This window comes from Megalopta genalis, unplaced genomic scaffold, assembly GCF_051020955.1.
Source record: "Megalopta genalis isolate 19385.01 unplaced genomic scaffold, iyMegGena1_principal scaffold0074, whole genome shotgun sequence".
Taxonomy (NCBI): Eukaryota; Metazoa; Arthropoda; class Insecta; order Hymenoptera; family Halictidae; genus Megalopta; species Megalopta genalis.
The window spans coordinates 352,180-372,500 of NW_027476143.1; positions in this window are offsets into that span (position 1 = coordinate 352,180).

Sequence of the window (20,321 nt, forward strand, 5' to 3'; positions counted from 1 at the left end):
TTCCAGAAAATTGAAAAAACCGAAAAATGTCAAGAGTAAAGTGCCATTTTCTGACATTAGATTTCGTTCTAAATGCTTAATCCCTATGTAGAAACGTTAGTTAAGCAAGATTATCGTATTTTTAAAAAAATCTAATGATAGGATTTTTCAGAAAATTGAAAAAACCGTAAAATGTCAAGAGTAAAGTGCCCTTACTTTAAACAATGTATCGTTCTAAATGCTTAATCCCTATGTAAAAAAGTTATTTAAGCAGGAATATGTTATTGAAAAAAATTAGAAAAATTTATTTTAGCCGTAAATCGAAAATAATGGATCGAGCGAATCGGTCGATTGCGCCGAGACGCGCTATGATGCAACAGACGAGCGATTGGAACGCCCGAATATTTTCAAAGTCCCAACGTACCGATCAAGAGTAAAGTACCATTTTCCTACATTAGATTTCGTTCTAAATGCTTAATCCCTATGTAAAAACGTTAGTTAAGCAAGAATATCGTATTTTTAAAAAAATCTAATGATAGGATTTTCCAGAAAATTGAAAAAACCGAAAAATGTCAAGAGTAAAGTGCCATTTTCTGACATTAGATTTCGTTCTAAATGCTTAATCCCTATGTAGAAACGTTAGTTAAGCAAGAATATCGTATTTTTAAAAAAATCTAATGATAGGATTTTTCAGAAAATTGAAAAAACCGTAAAATGTCAAGAGTAAAGTGCCCTTATTTTAAACAATGTATCGTTCTAAATGCTTAATCCCTATGTAAAAAAGTTATTTTAGCAGGAATATGTTATTGAAAAAAATTAGAAAAATTTATTTTAGCCGTAAATCGAAAATAATGGGGACACCGGAGCTGTTCGAAGCGCCGAGCGCGCCGCGTACGCCCGAATATTTTCAAAGTCCCAACGTACCGATCAAGAGTAAAGTACCATTTTCCTACATTAGATTTCGTTCTAAATGCTTAATCCCTATGTAAAAACGTTAGTTAAGCAAGAATATCGTATTTTTAAAAAAATCTAATGATAGGATTTTCCAGAAAATTGAAAAAACCGAAAAATGTCAAGAGTAAAGTGCCATTTTCTGACATTAGATTTCGTTCTAAATGCTTAATCCCTATGTAGAAACGTTAGTTAAGCAAGATTATCGTATTTTTAAAAAAATCTAATGATAGGATTTTTCAGAAAATTGAAAAAACCGTAAAATGTCAAGAGTAAAGTGCCCTTACTTTAAACAATGTATCGTTCTAAATGCTTAATCCCTATGTAAAAAAGTTATTTAAGCAGGAATATGTTATTGAAAAAAATTAGAAAAATTTATTTTAGCCGTAAATCGAAAATAATGGATCGAGCGAATCGGTCGATTGCGCCGAGACGCGCTATGATGCAACAGACGAGCGATTGGAACGCCCGAATATTTTCAAAGTCCCAACGTACCGATCAAGAGTAAAGTACCATTTTCCTACATTAGATTTCGTTCTAAATGCTTAATCCCTATGTAAAAACGTTAGTTAAGCAAGAATATCGTATTTTTAAAAAAATCTAATGATAGGATTTCCCAGAAAATTGAAAAAACCGAAAAATGTCAAGAGTAAAGTGCCATTTTCTGACATTAGATTTCGTTCTAAATGCTTAATCCCTATGTAGAAACGTTAGTTAAGCAAGAATATCGTATTTTTAAAAAAATCTAATGATAGGATTTTTCAGAAAATTGAAAAAACCGTAAAATGTCAAGAGTAAAGTGCCCTTACTTTAAACAATGTATCGTTCTAAATGCTTAATCCCTATGTAAAAAAGTTATTTAAGCAGGAATATGTTATTGAAAAAAATTAGAAAAATTTATTTTAGCCGTAAATCGAAAATAATGGATCGAGCGAATCTGTCGATTGCGCCGAGACGCGCTATGATGCAACAGACGAGCGATTGGAACGCCCGAATATTTTCAAAGTCCCAACGTACCGATCAAGAGTAAAGTACCATTTTCCTACATTAGGTTTCGTTCTAAATGCTTAATCCCTATGTAAAAACGTTAGTTAAGCAAGAATATCGTATTTTTAAAAAAATCTAATGATAGTATTTCCCAGAAAATTGAAAAAACCGAAAAATGTCAAGAGTAAAGTGCCATTTTCTGACATTAGATTTCGTTCTAAATGCTTAATCCCTATGTAGAAACGTTAGTTAAGCAAGAATATCGTATTTTTAAAAAAATCTAATGATAGGATTTTTCAGAAAATTGAAAAAACCGTAAAATGTCAAGAGTAAAGTGCCCTTACTTTAAACAATGTATCGTTCTAAATGCTTAATCCCTATGTAAAAAAGTTATTTAAGCAGGAATATGTTATTGAAAGAAATTAGAAAAATTTATTTTAGCCGTAAATCGAAAATAATGGATCGAGCGAATCGGTCGATTGCGCCGAGACGCGCTATGATGCAACAGACGAGCGATTGGAACGCCCGAATATTTTCAAAGTCCCAACGTACCGATCAAGAGTAAAGTACCATTTTCCTACATTAGATTTCGTTCTAAATGCTTAATCCCTATGTAAAAACGTTAGTTAAGCAAGAATATCGTATTTTTAAAAAAATCTAATGATAGGATTTTCCAGAAAATTGAAAAAACCGAAAAATGTCAAGAGTAAAGTGCCATTTTCTGACATTAGATTTCGTTCTAAATGCTTAATCCCTATGTAGAAACGTTAGTTAAGCAAGAATATCGTATTTTTAAAAAAATCTAATGATAGGATTTTTCAGAAAATTGAAAAAACCGTAAAATGTCAAGAGTAAAGTGCCCTTACTTTAAACAATGTATCGTTCTAAATGCTTAATCCCTATGTAAAAAAGTTATTTAAGCAGGAATATGTTATTGAAAGAAATTAGAAAAATTTATTTTAGCCGTAAATCGAAAATAATGGATCGAGCGAATCGGTCGATTGCGCCGAGACGCGCTATGATGCAACAGACGAGCGATTGGAACGCCCGAATATTTTCAAAGTCCCAACGTACCGATCAAGAGTAAAGTACCATTTTCCTACATTAGATTTCGTTCTAAATGCTTAATCCCTATGTAAAAACGTTAGTTAAGCAAGAATATCGTATTTTTAAAAAAATCTAATGATAGGATTTTCCAGAAAATTGAAAAAACCGAAAAATGTCAAGAGTAAAGTGCCATTTTCTGACATTAGATTTCGTTCTAAATGCTTAATCCCTATGTAGAAACGTTAGTTAAGCAAGAATATCGTATTTTTAAAAAAATCTAATGATAGGATTTTTCAGAAAATTGAAAAAACCGTAAAATGTCAAGAGTAAAGTGCCCTTATTTTAAACAATGTATCGTTCTAAATGCTTAATCCCTATGTAAAAAAGTTATTTTAGCAGGAATATGTTATTGAAAAAAATTAGAAAAATTTATTTTAGCCGTAAATCGAAAATAATGGGGACACCGGAGCTGTTCGAAGCGCCGAGCGCGCCGCGTACGCCCGAATATTTTCAAAGTCCCAACGTACCGATCAAGAGTAAAGTACCATTTTCCTACATTAGGTTTCGTTCTAAATGCTTAATCCCTATGTAAAAACGTTAGTTAAGCAAGAATATCGTATTTTTAAAAAAATCTAATGATAGGATTTCCCAGAAAATTGAAAAAACCGAAAAATGTCAAGAGTAAAGTGCCATTTTCTGACATTAGATTTCGTTCTAAATGCTTAATCCCTATGTAGAAACGTTAGCTAAGCAAGAATATCGTATTTTTAAAAAAATCTAATGATAGGATTTTTCAGAAAATTGAAAAAACCGTAAAATGTCAAGAGTAAAGTGCCCTTACTTTAAACAATGTATCGTTCTAAATGCTTAATCCCTATGTAAAAAAGTTATTTAAGCAGGAATATGTTATTGAAAAAAATTAGAAAAATTTATTTTAGCCGTAAATCGAAAATAATGGATCGAGCGAATCGGTCGATTGCGCCGAGACGCGCTATGATGCAACAGACGAGCGATTGGAACGCCCGAATATTTTCAAAGTCCCAACGTACCGATCAAGAGTAAAGTACCATTTTCCTACATTAGATTTCGTTCTAAATGCTTAATCCCTATGTAAAAACGTTAGTTAAGCAAGAATATCGTATTTTTAAAAAAATCTAATGATAGGATTTCCCAGAAAATTGAAAAAACCGAAAAATGTCAAGAGTAAAGTGCCATTTTCTGACATTAGATTTCGTTCTAAATGCTTAATCCCTATGTAGAAACGTTAGTTAAGCAAGAATATCGTATTTTTAAAAAAATCTAATGATAGGATTTTTCAGAAAATTGAAAAAACCGTAAAATGTCAAGAGTAAAGTGCCCTTACTTTAAACAATGTATCGTTCTAAATGCTTAATCCCTATGTAAAAAAGTTATTTAAGCAGGAATATGTTATTGAAAAAAATTAGAAAAATTTATTTTAGCCGTAAATCGAAAATAATGGATCGAGCGAATCGGTCGATTGCGCCGAGACGCGCTATGATGCAACAGACGAGCGATTGGAACGCCCGAATATTTTCAAAGTCCCAACGTACCGATCAAGAGTAAAGTACCATTTTCCTACATTAGATTTCGTTCTAAATGCTTAATCCCTATGTAAAAACGTTAGTTAAGCAAGAATATCGTATTTTTAAAAAAATCTAATGATAGGATTTTCCAGAAAATTGAAAAAACCGAAAAATGTCAAGAGTAAAGTGCCATTTTCTGACATTAGATTTCGTTCTAAATGCTTAATCCCTATGTAGAAACGTTAGTTAAGCAAGAATATCGTATTTTTAAAAAAATCTAATGATAGGATTTTTCAGAAAATTGAAAAAACCGTAAAATGTCAAGAGTAAAGTGCCCTTATTTTAAACAATGTATCGTTCTAAATGCTTAATCCCTATGTAAAAAAGTTATTTTAGCAGGAATATGTTATTGAAAAAAATTAGAAAAATTTATTTTAGCCGTAAATCGAAAATAATGGGGACACCGGAGCTGTTCGAAGCGCCGAGCGCGCCGCGTACGCCCGAATATTTTCAAAGTCCCAACGTACCGATCAAGAGTAAAGTACCATTTTCCTACATTAGATTTCGTTCTAAATGCTTAATCCCTATGTAAAAACGTTAGTTAAGCAAGAATATCGTATTTTAAAAAAAATCTAATGATAGGATTTTCCAGAAAATTGAAAAAACCGAAAAATGTCAAGAGTAAAGTGCCATTTTCTGACATTAGATTTCGTTCTAAATGCTTAATCCCTATGTAGAAACGTTAGTTAAGCAAGATTATCGTATTTTTAAAAAAATCTAATGATAGGATTTTTCAGAAAATTGAAAAAACCGTAAAATGTCAAGAGTAAAGTGCCCTTACTTTAAACAATGTATCGTTCTAAATGCTTAATCCCTATGTAAAAAAGTTATTTAAGCAGGAATATGTTATTGAAAAAAATTAGAAAAATTTATTTTAGCCGTAAATCGAAAATAATGGATCGAGCGAATCGGTCGATTGCGCCGAGACGCGCTATGATGCAACAGACGAGCGATTGGAACGCCCGAATATTTTCAAAGTCCCAACGTACCGATCAAGAGTAAAGTACCATTTTCCTACATTAGATTTCGTTCTAAATGCTTAATCCCTATGTAAAAACGTTAGTTAAGCAAGAATATCGTATTTTTAAAAAAATCTAATGATAGGATTTCCCAGAAAATTGAAAAAACCGAAAAATGTCAAGAGTAAAGTGCCATTTTCTGACATTAGATTTCGTTCTAAATGCTTAATCCCTATGTAGAAACGTTAGTTAAGCAAGAATATCGTATTTTTAAAAAAATCTAATGATAGGATTTTTCAGAAAATTGAAAAAACCGTAAAATGTCAAGAGTAAAGTGCCCTTATTTTAAACAATGTATCGTTCTAAATGCTTAATCCCTATGTAAAAAAGTTATTTAAGCAGGAATATGTTATTGAAAAAAATTAGAAAAATTTATTTTAGCCGTAAATCGAAAATAATGGATCGAGCGAATCGGTCGATTGCGCCGAGACGCGCTATGATGCAACAGACGAGCGATTGGAACGCCCGAATATTTTCAAAGTCCCAACGTACCGATCAAGAGTAAAGTACCATTTTCCTACATTAGGTTTCGTTCTAAATGCTTAATCCCTATGTAAAAACGTTAGTTAAGCAAGAATATCGTATTTTTAAAAAAATCTAATGATAGGATTTCCCAGAAAATTGAAAAAACCGAAAAATGTCAAGAGTAAAGTGCCATTTTCTGACATTAGATTTCGTTCTAAATGCTTAATCCCTATGTAGAAACGTTAGTTAAGCAAGATTATCGTATTTTTAAAAAAATCTAATGATAGGATTTTTCAGAAAATTGAAAAAACCGTAAAATGTCAAGAGTAAAGTGCCCTTACTTTAAACAATGTATCGTTCTAAATGCTTAATCCCTATGTAAAAAAGTTATTTAAGCAGGAATATGTTATTGAAAAAAATTAGAAAAATTTATTTTAGCCGTAAATCGAAAATAATGGATCGAGCGAATCGGTCGATTGCGCCGAGACGCGCTATGATGCAACAGACGAGCGATTGGAACGCCCGAATATTTTCAAAGTCCCAACGTACCGATCAAGAGTAAAGTACCATTTTCCTACATTAGATTTCGTTCTAAATGCTTAATCCCTATGTAAAAACGTTAGTTAAGCAAGAATATCGTATTTTTAAAAAAATCTAATGATAGGATTTTCCAGAAAATTGAAAAAACCGAAAAATGTCAAGAGTAAAGTGCCATTTTCTGACATTAGATTTCGTTCTAAATGCTTAATCCCTATGTAGAAACGTTAGTTAAGCAAGAATATCGTATTTTTAAAAAAATCTAATGATAGGATTTTTCAGAAAATTGAAAAAACCGTAAAATGTCAAGAGTAAAGTGCCCTTATTTTAAACAATGTATCGTTCTAAATGCTTAATCCCTATGTAAAAAAGTTATTTTAGCAGGAATATGTTATTGAAAAAAATTAGAAAAATTTATTTTAGCCGTAAATCGAAAATAATGGGGACACCGGAGCTGTTCGAAGCGCCGAGCGCGCCGCGTACGCCCGAATATTTTCAAAGTCCCAACGTACCGATCAAGAGTAAAGTACCATTTTCCTACATTAGATTTCGTTCTAAATGCTTAATCCCTATGTAAAAACGTTAGTTAAGCAAGAATATCGTATTTTAAAAAAAATCTAATGATAGGATTTTCCAGAAAATTGAAAAAACCGAAAAATGTCAAGAGTAAAGTGCCATTTTCTGACATTAGATTTCGTTCTAAATGCTTAATCCCTATGTAGAAACGTTAGTTAAGCAAGAATATCGTATTTTTAAAAAAATCTAATGATAGGATTTTTCAGAAAATTGAAAAAACCGTAAAATGTCAAGAGTAAAGTGCCCTTATTTTAAACAATGTATCGTTCTAAATGCTTAATCCCTATGTAAAAAAGTTATTTTAGCAGGAATATGTTATTGAAAAAAATTAGAAAAATTTATTTTAGCCGTAAATCGAAAATAATGGGGACACCGGAGCTGTTCGAAGCGCCGAGCGCGCCGCGTACGCCCGAATATTTTCAAAGTCCCAACGTACCGATCAAGAGTAAAGTACCATTTTCCTACATTAGATTTCGTTCTAAATGCTTAATCCCTATGTAAAAACGTTAGTTAAGCAAGAATATCGTATTTTAAAAAAAATCTAATGATAGGATTTTCCAGAAAATTGAAAAAACCGAAAAATGTCAAGAGTAAAGTGCCATTTTCTGACATTAGATTTCGTTCTAAATGCTTAATCCCTATGTAGAAACGTTAGCTAAGCAAGAATATCGTATTTTTAAAAAAATCTAATGATAGGATTTTTCAGAAAATTGAAAAAACCGTAAAATGTCAAGAGTAAAGTGCCCTTACTTTAAACAATGTATCGTTCTAAATGCTTAATCCCTATGTAAAAAAGTTATTTAAGCAGGAATATGTTATTGAAAAAAATTAGAAAAATTTATTTTAGCCGTAAATCGAAAATAATGGATCGAGCGAATCGGTCGATTGCGCCGAGACGCGCTATGATGCAACAGACGAGCGATTGGAACGCCCGAATATTTTCAAAGTCCCAACGTACCGATCAAGAGTAAAGTACCATTTTCCTACATTAGATTTCGTTCTAAATGCTTAATCCCTATGTAAAAACGTTAGTTAAGCAAGAATATCGTATTTTTAAAAAAATCTAATGATAGGATTTCCCAGAAAATTGAAAAAACCGAAAAATGTCAAGAGTAAAGTGCCATTTTCTGACATTAGATTTCGTTCTAAATGCTTAATCCCTATGTAGAAACGTTAGTTAAGCAAGAATATCGTATTTTTAAAAAAATCTAATGATAGGATTTTTCAGAAAATTGAAAAAACCGTAAAATGTCAAGAGTAAAGTGCCCTTACTTTAAACAATGTATCGTTCTAAATGCTTAATCCCTATGTAAAAAAGTTATTTAAGCAGGAATATGTTATTGAAAAAAATTAGAAAAATTTATTTTAGCCGTAAATCGAAAATAATGGATCGAGCGAATCGGTCGATTGCGCCGAGACGCGCTATGATGCAACAGACGAGCGATTGGAACGCCCGAATATTTTCAAAGTCCCAACGTACCGATCAAGAGTAAAGTACCATTTTCCTACATTAGATTTCGTTCTAAATGCTTAATCCCTATGTAAAAACGTTAGTTAAGCAAGAATATCGTATTTTTAAAAAAATCTAATGATAGGATTTTCCAGAAAATTGAAAAAACCGAAAAATGTCAAGAGTAAAGTGCCATTTTCTGACATTAGATTTCGTTCTAAATGCTTAATCCCTATGTAGAAACGTTAGTTAAGCAAGAATATCGTATTTTTAAAAAAATCTAATGATAGGATTTTTCAGAAAATTGAAAAAACCGTAAAATGTCAAGAGTAAAGTGCCCTTATTTTAAACAATGTATCGTTCTAAATGCTTAATCCCTATGTAAAAAAGTTATTTTAGCAGGAATATGTTATTGAAAAAAATTAGAAAAATTTATTTTAGCCGTAAATCGAAAATAATGGGGACACCGGAGCTGTTCGAAGCGCCGAGCGCGCCGCGTACGCCCGAATATTTTCAAAGTCCCAACGTACCGATCAAGAGTAAAGTACCATTTTCCTACATTAGATTTCGTTCTAAATGCTTAATCCCTATGTAAAAACGTTAGTTAAGCAAGAATATCGTATTTTAAAAAAAATCTAATGATAGGATTTTCCAGAAAATTGAAAAAACCGAAAAATGTCAAGAGTAAAGTGCCATTTTCTGACATTAGATTTCGTTCTAAATGCTTAATCCCTATGTAGAAACGTTAGTTAAGCAAGATTATCGTATTTTTAAAAAAATCTAATGATAGGATTTTTCAGAAAATTGAAAAAACCGTAAAATGTCAAGAGTAAAGTGCCCTTACTTTAAACAATGTATCGTTCTAAATGCTTAATCCCTATGTAAAAAAGTTATTTAAGCAGGAATATGTTATTGAAAAAAATTAGAAAAATTTATTTTAGCCGTAAATCGAAAATAATGGATCGAGCGAATCGGTCGATTGCGCCGAGACGCGCTATGATGCAACAGACGAGCGATTGGAACGCCCGAATATTTTCAAAGTCCCAACGTACCGATCAAGAGTAAAGTACCATTTTCCTACATTAGATTTCGTTCTAAATGCTTAATCCCTATGTAAAAACGTTAGTTAAGCAAGAATATCGTATTTTTAAAAAAATCTAATGATAGGATTTCCCAGAAAATTGAAAAAACCGAAAAATGTCAAGAGTAAAGTGCCATTTTCTGACATTAGATTTCGTTCTAAATGCTTAATCCCTATGTAGAAACGTTAGTTAAGCAAGAATATCGTATTTTTAAAAAAATCTAATGATAGGATTTTTCAGAAAATTGAAAAAACCGTAAAATGTCAAGAGTAAAGTGCCCTTATTTTAAACAATGTATCGTTCTAAATGCTTAATCCCTATGTAAAAAAGTTATTTAAGCAGGAATATGTTATTGAAAAAAATTAGAAAAATTTATTTTAGCCGTAAATCGAAAATAATGGATCGAGCGAATCGGTCGATTGCGCCGAGACGCGCTATGATGCAACAGACGAGCGATTGGAACGCCCGAATATTTTCAAAGTCCCAACGTACCGATCAAGAGTAAAGTACCATTTTCTTACATTAGGTTTCGTTCTAAATGCTTAATCCCTATGTAAAAACGTTAGTTAAGCAAGAATATCGTATTTTTAAAAAAATCTAATGATAGGATTTCCCAGAAAATTGAAAAAACCGAAAAATGTCAAGAGTAAAGTGCCATTTTCTGACATTAGATTTCGTTCTAAATGCTTAATCCCTATGTAGAAACGTTAGTTAAGCAAGATTATCGTATTTTTAAAAAAATCTAATGATAGGATTTTTCAGAAAATTGAAAAAACCGTAAAATGTCAAGAGTAAAGTGCCCTTACTTTAAACAATGTATCGTTCTAAATGCTTAATCCCTATGTAAAAAAGTTATTTAAGCAGGAATATGTTATTGAAAAAAATTAGAAAAATTTATTTTAGCCGTAAATCGAAAATAATGGATCGAGCGAATCGGTCGATTGCGCCGAGACGCGCTATGATGCAACAGACGAGCGATTGGAACGCCCGAATATTTTCAAAGTCCCAACGTACCGATCAAGAGTAAAGTACCATTTTCCTACATTAGATTTCGTTCTAAATGCTTAATCCCTATGTAAAAACGTTAGTTAAGCAAGAATATCGTATTTTTAAAAAAATCTAATGATAGGATTTTCCAGAAAATTGAAAAAACCGAAAAATGTCAAGAGTAAAGTGCCATTTTCTGACATTAGATTTCGTTCTAAATGCTTAATCCCTATGTAGAAACGTTAGTTAAGCAAGAATATCGTATTTTTAAAAAAATCTAATGATAGGATTTTTCAGAAAATTGAAAAAACCGTAAAATGTCAAGAGTAAAGTGCCCTTATTTTAAACAATGTATCGTTCTAAATGCTTAATCCCTATGTAAAAAAGTTATTTTAGCAGGAATATGTTATTGAAAAAAATTAGAAAAATTTATTTTAGCCGTAAATCGAAAATAATGGGGACACCGGAGCTGTTCGAAGCGCCGAGCGCGCCGCGTACGCCCGAATATTTTCAAAGTCCCAACGTACCGATCAAGAGTAAAGTACCATTTTCCTACATTAGATTTCGTTCTAAATGCTTAATCCCTATGTAAAAACGTTAGTTAAGCAAGAATATCGTATTTTTAAAAAAATCTAATGATAGGATTTTCCAGAAAATTGAAAAAACCGAAAAATGTCAAGAGTAAAGTGCCATTTTCTGACATTAGATTTCGTTCTAAATGCTTAATCCCTATGTAGAAACGTTAGTTAAGCAAGAATATCGTATTTTTAAAAAAATCTAATGATAGGATTTTTCAGAAAATTGAAAAAACCGTAAAATGTCAAGAGTAAAGTGCCCTTATTTTAAACAATGTATCGTTCTAAATGCTTAATCCCTATGTAAAAAAGTTATTTTAGCAGGAATATGTTATTGAAAAAAATTAGAAAAATTTATTTTAGCCGTAAATCGAAAATAATGGGGACACCGGAGCTGTTCGAAGCGCCGAGCGCGCCGCGTACGCCCGAATATTTTCAAAGTCCCAACGTACCGATCAAGAGTAAAGTACCATTTTCCTACATTAGGTTTCGTTCTAAATGCTTAATCCCTATGTAAAAACGTTAGTTAAGCAAGAATATCGTATTTTTAAAAAAATCTAATGATAGGATTTCCCAGAAAATTGAAAAAACCGAAAAATGTCAAGAGTAAAGTGCCATTTTCTGACATTAGATTTCGTTCTAAATGCTTAATCCCTATGTAGAAACGTTAGTTAAGCAAGAATATCGTATTTTTAAAAAAATCTAATGATAGGATTTTTCAGAAAATTGAAAAAACCGTAAAATGTCAAGAGTAAAGTGCCCTTACTTTAAACAATGTATCGTTCTAAATGCTTAATCCCTATGTAAAAAAGTTATTTAAGCAGGAATATGTTATTGAAAAAAATTAGAAAAATTTATTTTAGCCGTAAATCGAAAATAATGGATCGAGCGAATCGGTCGATTGCGCCGAGACGCGCTATGATGCAACAGACGAGCGATTGGAACGCCCGAATATTTTCAAAGTCCCAACGTACCGATCAAGAGTAAAGTACCATTTTCCTACATTAGATTTCGTTCTAAATGCTTAATCCCTATGTAAAAACGTTAGTTAAGCAAGAATATCGTATTTTTAAAAAAATCTAATGATAGGATTTTCCAGAAAATTGAAAAAACCGAAAAATGTCAAGAGTAAAGTGCCATTTTCTGACATTAGATTTCGTTCTAAATGCTTAATCCCTATGTAGAAACGTTAGTTAAGCAAGAATATCGTATTTTTAAAAAAATCTAATGATAGGATTTTTCAGAAAATTGAAAAAACCGTAAAATGTCAAGAGTAAAGTGCCCTTATTTTAAACAATGTATCGTTCTAAATGCTTAATCCCTATGTAAAAAAGTTATTTAAGCAGGAATATGTTATTGAAAAAAATTAGAAAAATTTATTTTAGCCGTAAATCGAAAATAATGGATCGAGCGAATCGGTCGATTGCGCCGAGACGCGCTATGATGCAACAGACGAGCGATTGGAACGCCCGAATATTTTCAAAGTCCCAACGTACCGATCAAGAGTAAAGTACCATTTTCCTACATTAGGTTTCGTTCTAAATGCTTAATCCCTATGTAAAAACGTTAGTTAAGCAAGAATATCGTATTTTTAAAAAAATCTAATGATAGGATTTCCCAGAAAATTGAAAAAACCGAAAAATGTCAAGAGTAAAGTGCCATTTTCTGACATTAGATTTCGTTCTAAATGCTTAATCCCTATGTAGAAACGTTAGTTAAGCAAGATTATCGTATTTTTAAAAAAATCTAATGATAGGATTTTTCAGAAAATTGAAAAAACCGTAAAATGTCAAGAGTAAAGTGCCCTTACTTTAAACAATGTATCGTTCTAATTGCTTAATCCCTATGTAAAAAAGTTATTTAAGCAGGAATATGTTATTGAAAAAAATTAGAAAAATTTATTTTAGCCGTAAATCGAAAATAATGGATCGAGCGAATCGGTCGATTGCGCCGAGACGCGCTATGATGCAACAGACGAGCGATTGGAACGCCCGAATATTTTCAAAGTCCCAACGTACCGATCAAGAGTAAAGTACCATTTTCCTACATTAGATTTCGTTCTAAATGCTTAATCCCTATGTAAAAACGTTAGTTAAGCAAGAATAACGTATTTTTAAAAAAATCTAATGATAGGATTTCCCAGAAAATTGAAAAAACCGAAAAATGTCAAGAGTAAAGTGCCATTTTCTGACATTAGATTTCGTTCTAAATGCTTAATCCCTATGTAGAAACGTTAGTTAAGCAAGAATATCGTATTTTTAAAAAAATCTAATGATAGGATTTTTCAGAAAATTGAAAAAACCGTAAAATGTCAAGAGTAAAGTGCCCTTACTTTAAACAATGTATCGTTCTAAATGCTTAATCCCTATGTAAAAAAGTTATTTAAGCAGGAATATGTTATTGAAAAAAATTTGAAAAATTTATTTTAGCCGTAAATCGAAAATAATGGATCGAGCGAATCGGTCGATTGCGCCGAGACGCGCTATGATGCAACAGACGAGCGATTGGAACGCCCGAATATTTTCAAAGTCCCAACGTACCGATCAAGAGTAAAGTACCATTTTCCTACATTAGATTTCGTTCTAAATGCTTAATCCCTATGTAAAAACGTTAGTTAAGCAAGAATATCGTATTTTTAAAAAAATCTAATGATAGGATTTTCCAGAAAATTGAAAAAACCGAAAAATGTCAAGAGTAAAGTGCCATTTTCTGACATTAGATTTCGTTCTAAATGCTTAATCCCTATGTAGAAACGTTAGTTAAGCAAGAATATCGTATTTTTAAAAAAATCTAATGATAGGATTTTTCAGAAAATTGAAAAAACCGTAAAATGTCAAGAGTAAAGTGCCCTTATTTTAAACAATGTATCGTTCTAAATGCTTAATCCCTATGTAAAAAAGTTATTTTAGCAGGAATATGTTATTGAAAAAAATTAGAAAAATTTATTTTAGCCGTAAATCGAAAATAATGGGGACACCGGAGCTGTTCGAAGCGCCGAGCGCGCCGCGTACGCCCGAATATTTTCAAAGTCCCAACGTACCGATCAAGAGTAAAGTACCATTTTCCTACATTAGGTTTCGTTCTAAATGCTTAATCCCTATGTAAAAACGTTAGTTAAGCAAGAATATCGTATTTTTAAAAAAATCTAATGATAGGATTTCCCAGAAAATTGAAAAAACCGAAAAATGTCAAGAGTAAAGTGCCATTTTCTGACATTAGATTTCGTTCTAAATGCTTAATCCCTATGTAGAAACGTTAGTTAAGCAAGAATATCGTATTTTTAAAAAAATCTAATGATAGGATTTTTCAGAAAATTGAAAAAACCGTAAAATGTCAAGAGTAAAGTGCCCTTACTTTAAACAATGTATCGTTCTAAATGCTTAATCCCTATGTAAAAAAGTTATTTAAGCAGGAATATGTTATTGAAAAAAATTAGAAAAATTTATTTTAGCCGTAAATCGAAAATAATGGATCGAGCGAATCGGTCGATTGCGCCGAGACGCGCTATGATGCAACAGACGAGCGATTGGAACGCCCGAATATTTTCAAAGTCCCAACGTACCGATCAAGAGTAAAGTACCATTTTCCTACATTAGATTTCGTTCTAAATGCTTAATCCCTATGTAAAAACGTTAGTTAAGCAAGAATATCGTATTTTTAAAAAAATCTAATGATAGGATTTTCCAGAAAATTGAAAAAACCGAAAAATGTCAAGAGTAAAGTGCCATTTTCTGACATTAGATTTCGTTCTAAATGCTTAATCCCTATGTAGAAACGTTAGTTAAGCAAGAATATCGTATTTTTAAAAAAATCTAATGATAGGATTTTTCAGAAAATTGAAAAAACCGTAAAATGTCAAGAGTAAAGTGCCCTTATTTTAAACAATGTATCGTTCTAAATGCTTAATCCCTATGTAAAAAAGTTATTTAAGCAGGAATATGTTATTGAAAAAAATTAGAAAAATTTATTTTAGCCGTAAATCGAAAATAATGGATCGAGCGAATCGGTCGATTGCGCCGAGACGCGCTATGATGCAACAGACGAGCGATTGGAACGCCCGAATATTTTCAAAGTCCCAACGTACCGATCAAGAGTAAAGTACCATTTTCCTACATTAGGTTTCGTTCTAAATGCTTAATCCCTATGTAAAAACGTTAGTTAAGCAAGAATATCGTATTTTTAAAAAAATCTAATGATAGGATTTCCCAGAAAATTGAAAAAACCGAAAAATGTCAAGAGTAAAGTGCCATTTTCTGACATTAGATTTCGTTCTAAATGCTTAATCCCTATGTAGAAACGTTAGTTAAGCAAGATTATCGTATTTTTAAAAAAATCTAATGATAGGATTTTTCAGAAAATTGAAAAAACCGTAAAATGTCAAGAGTAAAGTGCCCTTACTTTAAACAATGTATCGTTCTAAATGCTTAATCCCTATGTAAAAAAGTTATTTAAGCAGGAATATGTTATTGAAAAAAATTAGAAAAATTTATTTTAGCCGTAAATCGAAAATAATGGATCGAGCGAATCGGTCGATTGCGCCGAGACGCGCTATGATGCAACAGACGAGCGATTGGAACGCCCGAATATTTTCAAAGTCCCAACGTACCGATCAAGAGTAAAGTACCATTTTCCTACATTAGATTTCGTTCTAAATGCTTAATCCCTATGTAAAAACGTTAGTTAAGCAAGAATATCGTATTTTTAAAAAAATCTAATGATAGGATTTTCCAGAAAATTGAAAAAACCGAAAAATGTCAAGAGTAAAGTGTCATTTTCTGACATTAGATTTCGTTCTAAATGCTTAATCCCTATGTAGAAACGTTAGTTAAGCAAGAATATCGTATTTTTAAAAAAATCTAATGATAGGATTTTTCAGAAAATTGAAAAAACCGTAAAATGTCAAGAGTAAAGTGCCCTTATTTTAAACAATGTATCGTTCTAAATGCTTAATCCCTATGTAAAAAAGTTATTTTAGCAGGAATATGTTATTGAAAAAAATTAGAAAAATTTATTTTAGCCGTAAATCGAAAATAATGGGGACACCGGAGCTGTTCGAAGCGCCGAGCGCGCCGCGTACGCCCGAATATTTTCAAAGTCCCAACGTACCGATCAAGAGTAAAGTACCATTTTCCTACATTAGATTTCGTTCTAAATGCTTAATCCCTATGTAAAAACGTTAGTTAAGCAAGAATATCGTATTTTAAAAAAAATCTAATGATAGGATTTTCCAGAAAATTGAAAAAACCGAAAAATGTCAAGAGTAAAGTGCCATTTTCTGACATTAGATTTCGTTCTAAATGCTTAATCCCTATGTAGAAACGTTAGTTAAGCAAGATTATCGTATTTTTAAAAAAATCTAATGATAGGATTTTTCAGAAAATTGAAAAAACCGTAAAATGTCAAGAGTAAAGTGCCCTTACTTTAAACAATGTATCGTTCTAAATGCTTAATCCCTATGTAAAAAAGTTATTTAAGCAGGAATATGTTATTGAAAAAAATTAGAAAAATTTATTTTAGCCGTAAATCGAAAATAATGGATCGAGCGAATCGGTCGATTGCGCCGAGACGCGCTATGATGCAACAGACGAGCGATTGGAACGCCCGAATATTTTCAAAGTCCCAACGTACCGATCAAGAGTAAAGTACCATTTTCCTACATTAGATTTCGTTCTAAATGCTTAATCCCTATGTAAAAACGTTAGTTAAGCAAGAATATCGTATTTTTAAAAAAATCTAATGATAGGATTTCCCAGAAAATTGAAAAAACCGAAAAATGTCAAGAGTAAAGTGCCATTTTCTGACATTAGATTTCGTTCTAAATGCTTAATCCCTATGTAGAAACGTTAGTTAAGCAAGAATATCGTATTTTTAAAAAAATCTAATGATAGGATTTTTCAGAAAATTGAAAAAACCGTAAAATGTCAAGAGTAAAGTGCCCTTATTTTAAACAATGTATCGTTCTAAATGCTTAATCCCTATGTAAAAAAGTTATTTTAGCAGGAATATGTTATTGAAAAAAATTAGAAAAATTTATTTTAGCCGTAAATCGAAAATAATGGGGACACCGGAGCTGTTCGAAGCGCCGAGCGCGCCGCGTACGCCCGAATATTTTCAAAGTCCCAACGTACCGATCAAGAGTAAAGTACCATTTTCCTACATTAGATTTCGTTCTAAATGCTTAATCCCTATGTAAAAACGTTAGTTAAGCAAGAATATCGTATTTTAAAAAAAATCTAATGATAGGATTTTCCAGAAAATTGAAAAAACCGAAAAATGTCAAGAGTAAAGTGCCATTTTCTGACATTAGATTTCGTTCTAAATGCTTAATCCCTATGTAGAAACGTTAGTTAAGCAAGAATATCGTATTTTTAAAAAAATCTAATGATAGGATTTTTCAGAAAATTGAAAAAACCGTAAAATGTCAAGAGTAAAGTGCCCTTACTTTAAACAATGTATCGTTCTAAATGCTTAATCCCTATGTAAAAAAGTTATTTAAGCAGGAATATGTTATTGAAAAAAATTAGAAAAATTTATTTTAGCCGTAAATCGAAAATAATGGATCGAGCGAATCGGTCGATTGCGCCGAGACGCGCTATGATGCAACAGACGAGCGATTGGAACGCCCGAATATTTTCAAAGTCCCAACGTACCGATCAAGAGTAAAGTACCATTTTCCTACATTAGATTTCGTTCTAAATGCTTAATCCCTATGTAAAAACGTTAGTTAAGCAAGAATATCGTATTTTTAAAAAAATCTAATGATAGGATTTCCCAGAAAATTGAAAAAACCGAAAAATGTCAAGAGTAAAGTGCCATTTTCTGACATTAGATTTCGTTCTAAATGCTTAATCCCTATGTAGAAACGTTAGCTAAGCAAGAATATCGTATTTTTAAAAAAATCTAATGATAGGATTTTTCAGAAAATTGAAAAAACCGTAAAATGTCAAGAGTAAAGTGCCCTTATTTTAAACATTATATCGTTCTAAATGCTTAATCCCTATGTAAAAAAGTTATCTAAGCAAGAATATGTTATTGAATAAAATGAGAAAAATTTATTTTAGCCGTAAATCGAAAAAAAGACTGTTCGTTTCTCTGTCTCTCTCGCGCGATCGAAGTATTGATGTTTCCCGGCAAAGTAATGGGATATTAATTAAACTTTATACACGAAATTACTCGTTTTGATCCCCGCTACACAGCCGTATACTTTTTATAATTTTGTGGAATCGGGAACCTTGCAATATTTATCATAACGCGGATCGACTGTCTCTGTCTCTTTCTAGATCGGAAGAATCGATGTTTCCCGGCAAACTAATGGGAGTTTAATTAAACTTTATACACGAAATTACTCGTTTTGATCCCCGCTACACAGCCGTATACTTTTTATAATTTTGTGGAATCGGGAACCTTGAAATATTTAACATAACGCGGATCGACTGTCTCTGTCTCTTTCTAGATCGGAATAATCGATGTTTCCTGGCAAACTATTGGGAGTTTAATTAAACTTTATACATGAAATTACTCGTTTTGATCCCCGCTACACAGCCGTATACTTTTTATAATTTTATGGAATCGGTAACCTTGAAATATTTAACATAACGCGGATCGACTGTCTCTGTCTCTTTCTAGATCGGAATAATCGATGTTTCCCGGCAAACTATTGGGAGATTAATTAAACTTTATACATGAAATTACTCGTTTTGATCCCCGCTACACAGCCGTATACTTTTTATAATTTTGTGGAATCGGGAACCTTGAAATATTTAACATAACGCGGATCGTCTATCTCTGTCTCTTTCTAGATCGGAAGAATCGATGTTTCCCGGCAAACTAATGGGAGTTTAATTAAACTTTATACACGAAATTACTCGTTTTGATCCCCGCTACACAGCCGTATACTTTTTATAATTTTGTGGAATCGGGAACCTTGAAATATTTAACATAACGCGGATCGACTGTCTCTGTCTCTTTCTAGATCGGAATAATCGATGTTTCCCGGCAAACTATTGGGAGTTTAATTAAACTTTATACATGAAATTACTCGTTTTGATCCCCGCTACACAGCCGTATACTTTTTATAATTTTATGGAATCGGTAACCTTGAAATATTTAACATAACGCGGATCGACTGTCTCTGTCTCTTTCTAGATCGGAATAATCGATGTTTCCCGGCAAACTATTGGGAGATTAATTAAACTTTATACATGAAATTACTCGTTTTGATCCCCGCTACACAGCCGTATACTTTTTATAATTTTGTGGAATTGGGAACCTTGAAATATTTATCATAACGCGGATCGACTGTCTCTGTCTCTTTCTAGATCGGAAGAATCGATGTTTCCCGGCAAACTAATGGGATATTAATTAAACTTTATACACGAAATTACTCGTTTTGATCCCTGCTACACAGCCGTATACTTTTTATAATTTTGTGGAATCGGGAACCTTGAAATATTTAACATAACGCGGATCGTCTATCTCTGTCTCTTTCTAGATCGGAAGAATCGATGTTTCCCGGCAAACTAATGGGAGTTTAATTAAACTTTATGCATCAAATCATTCAGTTTGACTCCTGCAACACAACCAAACACTCTCTGTAATTTTCTGAACTGAAAAACCACTGAAATTGCGCTCGAAATGCGGAGCGACGGGTCGACGCGTCTGCACTGTGCGACAGCTAGTCAAAACGTCCGAACAGCGTATTGTTTTCGATCTCTTGGTATAATATTCGTATTCCTTGCTGTGTATAGCTTCCGATCGATTATTGCAATGGTCAAAGTTCCAGCGGCGTAATGCTTTCCATAAGATTACATTAATATAACCAGCGGCATATTGCTTTCTATCTTGTAATGAAAATTTTATAACCAAGTACCAACGGCGTATTGCTTTCGTTCGGATAATGGAGATTTTACAACCAAGTACCAGCGGTTTCTGTCTTATAATTAAATTATTATAATAAAATAAAGTACCAGCGGCGTGTTACTTTCGTTCGGATAATGGAGATTTTATGTCCAGCGGCGTAGTGCTTTCTATCTTATAATGTAATTCTTATTACAAAGTACCAG